Here is a 14,359-nt window from a genome sequence, read left to right on the forward strand (position 1 = left end):
CCCACCTGCCTTGGCCTCCCAAAGTGCTGGGATTACAGATGTGAGCCACCATGCCCAGCCGATTCTCTCTCTTAATAAAAAAACCGTATTGATAGGCATACAATATATAAAGATGTAATCTGTATGACAAAAACAGTACAAAGTAGGAGGGAGGTAGTAGAGTTACATTTTTTAAAGTTTATGTATGTTATTGAAATTAAGAAGGTATTAATCTGAACTTCATTGTTATAAGTTGTTAATTACAATCCCCAGGGTAATCACTAAGAAATTAACTTCAAAAAACACATAGTAAAGGGGAAAAAGAGTGTTTTTTAATGGTACACATGAAAATACCTATCTAAGGCCGGGCGCGGTGGCTCAAGCCTGTAATCCCAGCACTTTGGGAGGCCGAGGCGGGCGGATCACAAGGTCAGGAGATCGAGACCACAGTGAAACCCCGTCTCTACTAAAAATACAAAAAATTAGCCGGGCGCGGTGGCGGGCGCCTGTAGTCCCAGCTACTCAGGAGGCTGAGGCAGGAGAATGGCGTGAACCCAGGAGGCGGAGCTTGCAGTGAGCCGAGATCGCGCCACTGCACTCCAGCCTGGGCAACAGCGTGAGACTCCGTCTCAAAAAAAAAAAAAAAAAAAAAAAAGAAAATACCTATCTAAAACAAAAGAAGACAATATGGATGCATAGAGGAATACAAAAGATCCAATGTATATAGAAAACAAATAGTAAAAGACAAATGTAAATTCTACTTTATTAGTAATTATAGTAAATATAAATGGATTAAACACTCCAATGAAAGGGCAGATACTGACAGAATGGATTTTAAAACATTATTCATCTATGTGCTATTTATAGAGGCACACTTTAGATTCAAAAACACTATAATAAGTTGAAAGTAAAAAGATGGAAACAAATGTGCCATGAAAACAGTAACTAAAAGAAAGCTGGAGTAGCTATACTAAGATCAGATAAAACAGATGGTAAGACAATGATATTTTACTAGGCTGGACGCAGTGGCTCATGCCTGTAATCCCAGCACTTTGGGAGGCCGAGGCGGGTGGATCACGAGGTCAGGAGTTCAAGACCAGCCTGGCCAAGATGGTGAAACCCCATCTCTACTAAAAATACAAAAAAATTAGCCGGGCGTGGTGGCATGAGCCTGTAATCCCAGCTACTCTGGAGGCTGAGGCAGAGAACTGCTTAAACTTGGAGGGGCGGAGGTTGCAGTGAGTCGAGATTGCGCCACTGCACTCCAGCCTGGGCGACAGAGTGAGACTCCATCTCAAAAAAAAAAGAAAAAAGAAAAAATGGTATTTTACTAGAATGAAAAAGGAAATTTTATAATGATAAAAGGATCAGTCTACACGATAATTATAGGCTGTATCCTTTATCCAAAATGCTTGGGACCAGAAGTATTTCAGATTTTGGAATATTTGCACATACACAATGAGATATTTTGGGGACGAGGCCCAAGTCTAAACAAGAAATTCTTTTATGTTTCATATGCACTTTATACACATAGTCTGAAGGTAATTTTATACAATGTTTTTAATAATTTTATGCATGAAACAAAGTTTGTATACAGGTACACTGAACCATCAGAAAGCACGTGAGGTCAGGACTGGAATTTATCCCTTGTGGAGTCATGTTGGCACTCAAAACTGTTTGGATTTTGAGGCGCTTCAGATGTCAGATTTTCTGATTAAGGAAATCAACTCGTATAAACATACATGAACCTAACAACAGAGCCCCCAAATACATTAAACAAAACCCAACAGAATTGAAGAAGGAAATAGACAAAAATTCAGTAGTTAGACACTTCAATAACCCATTACGATAATGGATGGAATAACTATACAGAAGACTAACAAGAAAATAGTAGATTTGAACAATACTATAAACAACTAGACCTAACATCTATGAAACATTCCACCTAACAACAGCAGAGAACTTATTCTTTTTAGGTGCATATAAACATTCTCAAGGGTAGACCATAATTAGGCCATAAAACAAGGTTTAATAAATGTAAAATCATAGAAATTATATAAAGTATATTCTCTAACCACAATGAAATAAAATTAGAAATCACTACCAGAACAAAATTTGTAAATTCACAAACATGCATATTAACACACTCCTGAGTGACCAATGCTCAAAGTGATAGATATTCTAAATACTCTGACTTGATCATTACAGATCCTATGCATGTAACAAAATATCACTTGTACTCCATAAATGCGTGTAAGTACTAAGTAACAATAAAAAACCAAAAGGAAGAAATTACAAGTATATTAGAAAATACTTTGAGATGAATGAAAATGAAAACACAACATACCATACATTTGATGCAGCTAAAGCAGTGCTTAGAAATTTATAGCTGTAAATGTCAATATTAACAAACTAAGAAAGATTTCAAATCAATATCCTAAACCTCCACCTTAAGAAACTAGAAAAATAAGAGCAAACTAAACCCAAAGCAAGAAAAAGAAAGAAATAAGAAAGACTAGAGCAGAAATAAATGAAATAGGAAATAAAAAATAATAGAGAAAACTCAATAAAAGTAAAAGTTGGTTCTTTGTAAAGATCAACAAAACTGGCAAATCTTTACCTATACTGATAAGAAAAAATAAAGAGAGAAGACTCAAGTTACTAAATCAGGAAAGAGGTAACATTACTGTCAATCTTACAGAAATACAAAGGTTTATAAGCTGGGCACAGTGACTCACACCTATAATCCCAGCACTTTGGGAGGCCAAGGAGGGAGGATTGGTTGAGTTCAGGAGTTCAAGACCAGCCTGGACAACAAGGAGAAATCCCATCTGTACAAAAAAAAAAAAATACAAAAATTAGCCAGGTGTGGTGGCCCACCCATCTAATCCCAGCTACTATGGAGGCTGAGGTGGGAGGATTGCTTGAGCCTGGGAAGTGAAAGCTGCAGTAAGCCATGTTTGTACCACTACACTCCAGCCTGGATGATGGAGCAAGACACTGTCTCAAAAAAAAAAAAAAAAAAAAAGGTTTACAATGGAATACTATGAATAATTGTATATCAACAAACTAGATAACCTAGAGAAAACTTGAGAAGTTTCTAGGAAGAAAAAAACTACCAAAACCAATTGAAAAAGAAATAGAAAATCTCAATGAAACTATAACAAATAAAGCAATTAAATTAATAATCAAACCACTTCCCATAAACCAAAGCCCAGGACCAAATGGCTTAACTGGTGAGTTCCACTCAATGTTTAAATTAATACCGACTTTTCACAAACTCTTCCAAAATAAAGGATAGGAAGGGGCACCTACTAACTCATTCTTTGAGAGCAATATTACCCTGATACTAAAACTAGATAAAGATATCAGACAGTAAAGAAAACTACAGATCAATATCCCTTATGAATAAGCATAAAAATCCTCAACAAAATACTAGCAAACCAAATCTAGCAACTTATAAGAAGAATTACACACCATCACCTAGTGAAATGTATCCCAAGAATACAAGATTGTTTCAACATATGAATATTAATCAACATAATGCACCATATTAATAGAATAAAGAACAAAAAACACATGATCATCTCAAAGGATCCAGAAAAAGCAACTGAGAAAATCCAACTACCTTTTATGATTTAAAAAAAAAAAAAAAACTCAAAAAAATTGAAAGAAGGAAACAACCTCAACCTGATGAAGGCCATCTACAAACAAATAAACAAACAAATTCACAGCTAACATTATAGTTAATGGTGTAAGACTGTAAATTTTATGCCTAAGATCAGGAAAAAGACAAGGATGTCTCCACTCATAACTTCTGTTCAACATTGTGCTGGAAGATCTAGTCATGACAGGCAAGAAAAAATAATAAAAGGCATCCATTTTTCCAAAGTAGAAGTAAAATTGCCTGTATTCACAAAAGACAGGATCTTGTATATACAAAAATCTAAGGAATCCATAAAATAATTGAACAAGTTCATCAAGGTTGCAGGATACAAAATCAACATAGAAAAATCAATTGTGTTTCTATATACTAGAAATTCACGACCAGAAAATGAAATTTAAAAAACAATTCCATTTCAAATAGCAACAAAATAAAATACTTAGGCTTTTTCACTGAAATTACAAAACATCCTTGAAAAGATTTAAAGAAAACCTAAACAAATGGGAAAACATCCACGTTTATGGATTGCAAGATTTAATTTGCTAAGATGGCAAAACTCTTTGATTGCTCTACAGATTCAATGCGATCTCAATCTAATCCTAGCAGGCTTTTCTGCAAAAGTTGTCAAACTGATCCTAAGATTTACATATAAATACAAGGGAACTTGAATAACCATAGTAACCTTGAAAAAGAAGAACACAGTAAGAGGACTGAAACATCCCAATTTTAAAACATATTACAAAGCTACAGTAATCAAAATAGTGTGAGACTTTCATAAAGATAGACATATAGACCAAAAGAATAGAAAGATCAGAAATAAACCCTTACATTTATGATCAATTAATTTTTGACAAAAGTGTCAAAACAATTTCAGAGGGGGTAAAACTGTCTTTTTAACAAATGGTGCTAGGATAATTAGCCAAAAAAAAATTTTACAAAAAGAATTAATCAAACCCCTACCTCACTCTATATATAAAAATTAACTCACAATGGATGCAAGATCTAAATGCAAGAGCTAAAATTATAAAATTCTTAGAAGAAAGTTAGGTAGAAATCTTTGTGACCTTGGATTAGACAAGAATCTCTTCGATATGACACCAAAAGCACTAGCAACAGAAGAAAAAAATAGATAAATTAGACTTCATCAAAATTTAGGACTTTGGGCCAGGCACACACCTGTAATCCCAGTGCTTTGGGAGGCTGAGGCAGGAGGGTCACCAAAGGTCAAGAGTTCAAGACCAACCTGGCCAACATAGCAGAACCCCATCTCTACTAAAAATTACAAAAATTAGCCAGGTGTGGTGGTGCATGCACCTGTAATCCTAGCTACTTGGGAGGCTGAGGTGGGAGGATCACTTGAACCCAGGAGGCAGGGGTTGCAGTGAGCCAAAATCGCACCCCTGCACTCCAGCCTGGGTGACACACTGAGACTGTCTCAAAAAAATAATAATAATAATTAGGACTTTTGTGCTTCAAAGAATACTATCAAGAAAGTGAAAAGACAACTCACAGTATGGGAGAAAGTATTTGCAAATCACATATCTTATAAGGGAAGAGTATTTGGAAAATATCAAATATGTTTAAAACTCAACAATAATACGACACATAATCCAATTTTATAATGAGCAAAAGGCTTAAATAGACATTTCTCCAAAGATATACAAGTGGCCAAGAAACACATGAGAAAATGCTCAAGATCATTCCTTATGAGAGAAATGTACACCAAAACCCCAATGAGAGACTACTTAGCATCCACTAGGATGGCTATAATCCAAGAGATAGAGAATAACAAATGTCAGCAAGGATGTGGAGAAATCGGAAGACTTGTGCATTGTTGGTGGGAATGTAAAATCATGCAGTTGTTTTGGGAAAGAAGTTTAGCAGTTCCTCAAAAAACTAAACATAGAAGGACTGAGCAATTGAACTCCTAATAACCAAGAGCAGTGAAAACATGTTGAAATAAAAACATCTCCATAAATATTCATAGCAGCATATTCATAACACTCAAAGAAGTGAAAACAACCCAGTGCCTACCCATTGATGAATGGATAAATTACGGTATGTCCATACAACGGAATATTATTCAGTCATAAAAAGGAGTTGAGTACTGACTTCTTCTACAACATGGGTGGATTTTGAAAACTTTATGATGCATGAAAGGAAGCAAACACAAAAGGCCACATATTGTATAATTCCATTCATATAAAATGTCCAGAATAGGAACATTTGTAGAGACATAAAGTAGATTAGTGGGGTACAGGAGGGGGCTGCTATGTCTGACTGGGTGGTCAGGGAAGGCCTCTCTACAGAGGTAGCATTGGGATAGAGTCTTGACAGGGTGTGTCATGCAGATTCCCTTGGGAAGTACATTCCAGGCAGAGGGAACAGCCAGTGCAAAGACTCTGAGCTTGTGGGAAGGGACAGGAGGCAGGACAGGTAGGTAGAACTACGTACTGTCGGGCCTAGAGTGCAGGATAGGGAATTTAAAGTTTCTCCTAAAGTAGAAGGAAGCTTTGGGGGGCCTTAATGGTATGTGGAGGATTGGGGGTTGGTTGGTATTGAAAAGACTTCCCTGGCTCCCATGTTGAGAATAAACTAGGGGGTAGTAAGTATAGAATTGAGAAGGCCAAATCAGAGAGGAGGGAAGAAATGGACATGGCCCCATTTCTGGTGGAAGCTAGGAAAACAGAGACAAGTGGACACATTTAAGAAAGCTTGTGAAGCTAGAGTGGATGAGATTGACTGATGCACTAATGTCCATCTCCTAGCAAGAACTTTTTCCTCTGTTCCTCAGAGGCCTTTATTCTTCCCTCACCCATGTGTAGAGAGAGAGCAAATGAGGGTATTTTTAGAAAGTCTTTAGGAGGGAGAGCTGAAGAGATGGACCACCATCACCTGGACTGTCAAAACTGAAGCACAGACTGTCCACAGACACAACTGCATAGGAATGTCCGTGGCAGTTTATACCTAATAGCCCCACACTGAAAACCACCCAAATGTCCATCAACGGGAGAATGGAGAAATTGCATGTATTCCTACAACAAAATACTAGATAACAATGAAAAAAACAGTCTACTGCCACCAGCAACAACACCGGATACATCTCAAAAATGTAATATTGTGCAAATAAAGCCAGGCAAAATAGGAGTATATGCCTATGATTATCATACGAAGTTCAAGCACAGGCACAACAAATTCAACATAGTGATAGAAATCTGATAACTTACAGTGATAGAAATCAGTGGTTACCTAGTGGTGGGAAGCAGAGATTGGCTGGAAAGGGGCATAAGGGAACTTTCTGGAAATCTAAAAATGTTTTATATCTAGATCTGGGGGATGGTAAGTAGGTACATGTACTTTTTCATTTTATTTTATTTTATATTTTATTTTTTGAGACAGAGTCTCACTCTGTCCCCCAGACTGGAGTGCACTGGCACAATCTGGGCTCCCTGCAACCTCCACCTTCCGGGTTCAAGCGATTCTCCTGCCTCAGCCTCCCGAGTAGCTGGGATTACAAGTGCATGCCACCATGCCTGGCTCATTTTTGTACTTTTAGTAGAGATGGGGTTTCACCATGTTGGCCAGGCTGGTCTCGAACTCTTGACCTCAAGTAAGCCACCAGCCTTGGCCTCCCAAAGTGCCAGGATTATAGGCATGAGCCACCGTACCCGGCCAGTAATGTCTTAATAAAATATGGTGCTGACATAGAGCACAGAAAATGCTCCCCAAGCATTTGGGAACTCAGCAGCAATAAGGGGGTGCCGAACTGTGCTCTCCCCAGGCCTGGCTTTCAGGAGGGCAGCTGACTACTCTTGCATTTCCCCAACACCTGGGGGTAATGCAACAGCTACTACAGGTCTCATGTCATTCTCTCAAAGGGTTCTGAACTCTCTTTACCAAAATTCTGTTTCCCTCTTGAATGTCATCGTCAAAAATTCAAATGTCCCACAGATGCTGGGAGTCAGCCCTGAGCCAGGCATGGGCTGGCTGGAGGAGGTGAAAGAGGAACGACCAGTCAGGTCAGGCTGTGGCTGCATGGGACAGTCTGGGTTAAAAGCACAGGCTCCAGAGCCACTCTGCCTGGATTCAAATCCCAGCTCTGCCTCTTACTAGCTGAATGACCATAGGCACGTCAGTTAACTGTTTGGAACCTCAAATTCTACCTGTGTGAAATGGAAATAATAATTCCAGCCTCACAGGGCCCTAAACTTACGTATATATCTTTAAAGTGCAAGCACAACCCATCACCTATATATTAATGGACAGAATATCCTGTCCTGTCCCTGGCACTGGCTCTCCACCTCAGCGTCCACCACTGCCCCATGGCTGCCCCTCTCGCTTGACCTTACACTCCACCAACACCTACTGAGGCTGGGTGTGGCAGCTCATGCCAGTAATTCTAGCACTTTGGGAAGCCAAGGCCAGAGGATCACTTGAGGCCAGGAGCAAAATAGGCAAAATAGTGAGATCCAGTCTTTACAAAAATTTTTTTAATTAGGCGAGTGCAGTCGCACACACCTGTAGTCCCAACCACTTGGGACCCTGAGGCAGGAGGATCACTTGAGCCCAGGAATCGGAGGCTTCAGTGAGCTATGACCGCACCACTGCACTCCAGTCTGGACAACAGAGCAAGACCCTGTCTCTAAAAAACATAAAGTAAAATAAAAAACAAAACAAACAAAAACTTACTGATCTCTTTCCCACTGGAGACACACCACATGCTGCGGGGAGATGGCTGGAACCTGGCCTGTTTATGCCTTGGTCTCACCCTGCCTGTCCTCTAACACACTCTCTCCCTACCCAAGGCCTTCCCCTCTCCCCACCCTCACTCCGTGGCTAACTCACAGACACCCTTCAGATCACCCTGATGTGTCACTTCCTCTAGGAAGCCTCCCCTGATCCCGTCTGCTCTGCTCCTGTCTCCTCTGTATTCCCCACCAGCAGAAAACTTCCTGGAATCTGTCCTTTCGCTGCTAAGTCATCTTCAGGACCCAGCGCAGGACGTGGAACCCGCAGGCATCCCGTGAGTGTTTGCTGAATGAGAATGGGCGAATGAATGAATGACCATAATTCTGCCTGAGAAATTATGGAAGGCTTCACAGAGGAGGTGACCTTTCACTGGGTCCTAAAGGATAAGTGGAAGTTAACCAGGGGAAGAGTTGAGGGGCAGTGTGCATGGTTGAGGGTTGTGGCCAAGCCCCATGTCTTCTATGGCCCAAAGGAGAGGAGGCTATTGAGGCTAAGATGTCAGGCTGAGATTTTAGGGCTTGATCCTATAAGCCATGGGTTGCCCTCTGCACTGCCTGGGCGCCAATGCTCTGGACTCTGGTCCAGCCAGGCTGGGTCTCTAAGATTCTAATGGGCAGCCAAGGTTTGGGGCCCCTGCTGGGGCATCAAGAAGAAAGCCAAAGCCAAGCAGACTTTCAAGCAGAGAGGGAACATGATCACATCTTCAGACTTACCACTGTGCAGGGAGTGGTGCCAGACAGAGGAAGAGGGTCAAGTTCTAAGAGGAGGGTAAGCCTCGGACCACTGTGCTTAAGATGGTAGAAAGGGGAAATCAAGGGCGATTCCAGCTCCCATTGGCTGTAGGGCATGAAGGAAGCAGTGTTTAGGCGGAGTGATGAAGACAATGAGTCGTGGTTTTACTGCTGTGGAAGTAGGCAGAAAATCTAGGAGAAGCAGATGTTCATGATCTGTGTACCAGGCTGCACAACTCACCCCTCTCAACACACACAAGTGCACAGGCAGCCCTTCCCTCTGAAGCCAGCTGAGCATCGCTGGAGACTCCATCCTCACACCCAGCCTAGCTGAAGAGTCTGGCTGAGATCTTCAACCTTATAAAAAATTGCCTGTACACACATTGCCAAGACCAGACCCGGCACAACTCCAATTTCTACTGTATCAGTTTCCACAGAACAAGACAAGCAGTGGCTTCTAGAAGGAGCTTCAGGCTCCAACGGTTTTGCCTTTTCTCAGAAGCAATTGCTACTTTCATAAACACTGGGTGGGGGCGGGGGGAGATAGCACAGACAGTGGCTAAGCTATGCTCATTACAGGCAAGTACTGACACAGAGAGGAGAAAAAAAAATCCAGCTTGTACTATCTCCAGATATCGGTGTTGTGACTTCTAACAGCATCCACTGTATCTTGTTTCATTACAACTGCCAAAAGGAAAAAAAAAATTGAATTACCATGCTAATGTCTTCTCTTTTGGTGAAATCTGTGATTCTGGTACGTGGATATAAAATACATCGTTAGTTGCTTTTAAACTTGTCTCTAATGATGAAAATAACATTGCAGGGCATGAAGGGGAGACATAAGTAAACTCAGGGGGCTGGCAGCACTGGAGAACCTCTCATAAGCCCGTAATGTGACAGTGCACTTTCTTCCTCCCTCCAAGATGACAGTTAATTCCACACTAGGAAGGCTGTCAAAAATGCTTAGTTCTGCTCCACTTGAGTTAATTACCGGCCCTGGGGCAGGCTGCCCTCTACTCCTCTGCTAATGGGGCTGGGCTCCAGGTAAAAAATCCATTTGCAAGAATGTTTTCCTTGCTCCAGATCTAATTTATTGAATATCAAATATTTATGCCAATGCAATTAAAGTGACAACACTGCTCTCCCTTCTCCCCTGCCCCCAGTCCTAGACGAGCCCCGGATGGCTGACAGAATGCTTTATCCAGTCAACACAGGATGAAAGTTTTACCTGAGCTTCTAAAGCAAGAGCTTTAAAACCTCTTTAACCCACAAAGTCACCTGGGATTCTTTTATCTCCTTCTCCTTTGTAGGCAGCCACGTGACCGGCTATGGAGCAATGACTGAGATGCTGAGGCAGGAGGCTCAACTGTGGTTTCAAATCAACCAACACTTGCTGCAGCCCTGTGTGCCAGGCACCTGACAAGGCCCTGTGACTGAGCGAGATGGAATAGGCTCGGCCTGTTTCCACAGCAATCTTGCAACCTGACAGCAGAGAAAGCTTGGAGCATGCACAGAAGAGTGACCAACACTGGCAATGCAGACAAGCTGGAAGGGTCTAGGAATACATCCTTAGAGATCTTGGACTGGGGGTCTCCAAGGCTTAAAGGCCACCCAAGATCCCCTTCCACACAACCAACTCTAACTGCAGAAAGTTTCAGATCCAGCCAAGTGTATTTCATTTTTCCCAAAATGCTACTCCCAGCAAGAGGGCCTCAGACTGTCCAGACCTGGAGCTTTGGGCCATTCATTCCCTCTGAGACAGCACCTAGCCCTGCTCCACCCCCATGAAGCTCTTGCATCACGAGACACATGATTTGGCATCTGCCCCAGAGGAGTGATGGGTAAAGGTGAGCCCATGGACAATCACATGTGTACCCTCCCTGGTACATTCTGGAAATGGGAAAAAGAAATGCAGCTGGCTAAAGAGGACTTTTTTTTTTTTCTTTTCTCCCCTAAAGCAAGGGAGCTCAGCAAAGCTTAGGCCAGTAGGTAATGCAGTGTCAAATAGCACAGCATATTTGAGTTGTGCTACACCTGCTACTTGGCTTGTATTCCTTCAAGGCCTTGCTGGCTACATGCACCTCTCCCTTTTGACAATGGAACAGAGGCCTTTCCTTGGGGCTGAACTGGGTTGTGAAGGAGAAACAGGCATCACAAGGTGGGCCACATGGACAAAGGCCGAGTAGAGAGAATGCAGGACATTCTGTTCAAAGAACTAAAAGCAGATGGATTTTTATTGGAGCCTTAATTGCAAGGGAGTAAACCCTGGGAATGTAAACATCAAATGAGGTAATCTAAGCATGTTAGAAAATGTCAAATTGTAGATAAATGTGAATTACTACCCATATCACTGAGGTGTTGAGGAAACCAAGTGATATGTTATATGCACACTGGCATTACATAAATTATAGTCATTACAGGATACTTTGGAAGATTAAGCTTCAATCATGGACACTGATTTTAAAATATACTTATGTGTCGATTTCTTCTGATCCTACCTTTTTACAGCTGTTCATAAACTGAGAATTATGATCAATTTCTTCTCTGTTCTCTTTTCCAAATGAACACACTGTACCCAACTTTAACATTTACTGTTTAGATATTCTTAGTTTCCTGTCAATCTGACCACCATGCTTCAGGTTTGAAGCACTGTGATCATGTTTTATGGACAGACCATTCTTCTGGCTATGAGTATGAGGGTAAGAGAATTGGTATTTATATCCCTTTTTATGTCTTCAGTTATCACCTGCTCTGGTTTGACTGTGTCTCCCAAAAAGCATGTGTTGGAAACAGAATCCTCAATGCAACAGTGTCAGGAGGTGGGGCCTTTTGGGAGGTGGGGCCTCAAGGGATGTGTTTAGTCATGAAGGCTTCACTTCCATGAATGCATTTAAGGGTTTGAGGCTGCGAGTTGGACAATTTGCTCACTCTCTCACCGTCTCTTTGCCCTCCCACCATGAGATGACATAGCAAGAAGGCCCTCGTCCGATGCCGGCCCCTTGATCTTGGATTTCCCAGCCTCCAGACCATGAGCCAATAAACTTCTGCTCACTATAAATTACCCAGTCTGTGGCATTGTGTGACAGCAGCAGGAACTAAGACATCACCTTATTCAAAGGCATTATCACACCACATCTAAGCTTCTGTCATGATTTCTGAGCTGTATACACTGCCTCGAAACTGTCTCAAAATCATCTTCCTCTTAGCTGCTCAAACTTCAAATATTATGTTTACCATTAAAACTAACTGTAGTGCCCGCTTTGGCAGCACATATACTAAAATTGGAACAATACAGAGAAGATTAGTGTGCCCCTACACAATGATGGCATCCAAATTCATGAAGCATTCCATATTTTTTTATTAAAAATTATATATATTTAAAAAGCTAACTGTAAAAAGACCTCTACTATAGCCAATGTGATAGAACAAGAAAAATAATAAGGGGTAAAATGGTTGGAAAGGAAGAAACACATTTATCATTATTAGCAGGCAATATAATTACATATCAGAACACCAAAAACATCACAGAAAAGCTATTTGAACTAATAAGAGAAGCCAGTAAAATGGTCTAATACAAAGTATATTTGCAGCTGGACTCAATGGTTCATGCCTATAATCCCAACACTTTGGAAGACTGAGGTAGGAAGATTGCTTGAACCCAGGAGTTTGATACCAGCTTGGGCAACATACTGAGACCCCTATCTCTACAAAAAAAAAAAAAAAAATTAAATCATCCAGATATGGTGGCGCATGCCTATAGTCACAGCTAATAGAGACACTGAGGTTTAAGGATCACTTGAGCCCAGGAGGTTGAGGCTACAGTGAGCCGTGTTCCCACCACTGCACTCCAGCCTGAGCAGCAGAATGAGATCATCTCAAAAAAATATATATATATATATATAAATATATATATATTTGTATGAAGCAATAGTTTTCCTATATATAACAATAGCCAATTAGAAATAAAACAGAAAAATCTGGCTCATAATATTCATCTAGCTACCTTACTGACATCTCCACGAGATTGTATCACAGAAATTTCAGCACGAAAGTGAATTTTGGATGTTCCACTCCAATATTTTCCTCCTCCAGTGCTCCCTAATTCCATGAAGGACTCTTTGGCTCTTTCATCTACTTATTTGCACAAGACAGAACCCTAGGATTCTCTCCCTTTCCCCTCTCCCATACTTCCATCCCCAAATCTGTCATCAAAGCCTGACAATACACTCTACGTCCATCCACTCACCCCTCCAAACCGACTGCCTTTACGTTAGTTCAAGCCTCCATTATCTCTTCCCAGGACAATTGTAGTAGCCCTCACTCTTCTCCTCTTTTGTGTTCTTGCCCTTCCCAATATGTCTCAATGAAGCAGGCATAAGGACCCTTTAAGATTTGAAGCTAAATTACATCATTTCCCAGCTGATACCCTTCAGAAGCCGATATACCCCATATCCTCAGCATCACCTGCATGCATTGGCTTCCCATGATCCTGAGAACCCTTCTAGCTTTGGTTCAAGCCAATCTCCTCCTCACTCCCTGCGCTGCAGCCATGCCAGCCTCCTTTTGTTTCCTCGAATGCCCCTAGTCTCTTTCCCAGTTCAGGGCCTTCACTCTCTGTCTTTCCTCCTGGGAATAAGAATCACTGACCTTACTTCAAGAAGACTGAGGAGAGCCAGAGGGCATTAGTCCTTGCCAGAGATCGCCCTGACTTTCTGAGCCTCAGTTTCCCTGTCTGCAACACCAACTGGTTGAACTAGAGATTCTCTCTGGCATTGCATGAGCTGAGATTTCAGTAAGAGGTGACAGCAATTGAACTGGTGGAGAAGGAGAATGGGAAGTGGGGAAGAGGACAGAGAGGAAATGGTCCTGGGGAAGAGGGCACAGAAAGAAAAGCCTAGAAAACTATGGGTAACAACTTTCAGGGAGCTTAAAACACTGAGTGCTACTTAGCAAAACAACTCAGATCAAATTTAACAGGATTTGGAACCATCATCAAAATCTTGTCCAAGGACAGAAAAAGCCAGTGAACTCGCCATATTTAAATATTAAATACACGCACTATATAGAAATTTTGGTTCTACTGCATGAAAATAATCCACATTATCCAAAGTCAAGGGGAGAAAAAAAAAAGACTATCCATGTAAACAGCTTCTAGCTAGCCAAAGAAAGGGACACCTTAGCTGCTTTCATTCCTGGCTTTCACAGAGACTCCTGGCTGCCAACTCAAATCTTTCTT

General features: G+C 41.3%; 1 long non-coding RNA gene and 1 other non-coding gene across 2 annotated transcripts in view; one reads left to right on the top strand and one right to left on the bottom strand.

Annotated features, from left to right (window-relative positions):
• LOC105496385 (uncharacterized) overlaps positions 1-14,359 on the bottom strand; it is a 99,964-nt gene that overhangs the window by 6,575 nt on the left and 79,030 nt on the right. The gene's annotated exons all lie outside the window — the stretch shown is intronic.
• On the top strand, positions 12,375-12,480 carry LOC112429281 (U6 spliceosomal RNA). The gene has a single exon (XR_003021473.1). It is a non-coding gene; the product is annotated as a U6 spliceosomal RNA (small nuclear RNA).

The sequence above is a fragment of the Macaca nemestrina genome, chromosome 15, assembly GCF_043159975.1.
Source record: "Macaca nemestrina isolate mMacNem1 chromosome 15, mMacNem.hap1, whole genome shotgun sequence".
In the NCBI taxonomy this organism is placed as follows: Eukaryota; Metazoa; Chordata; class Mammalia; order Primates; family Cercopithecidae; genus Macaca; species Macaca nemestrina.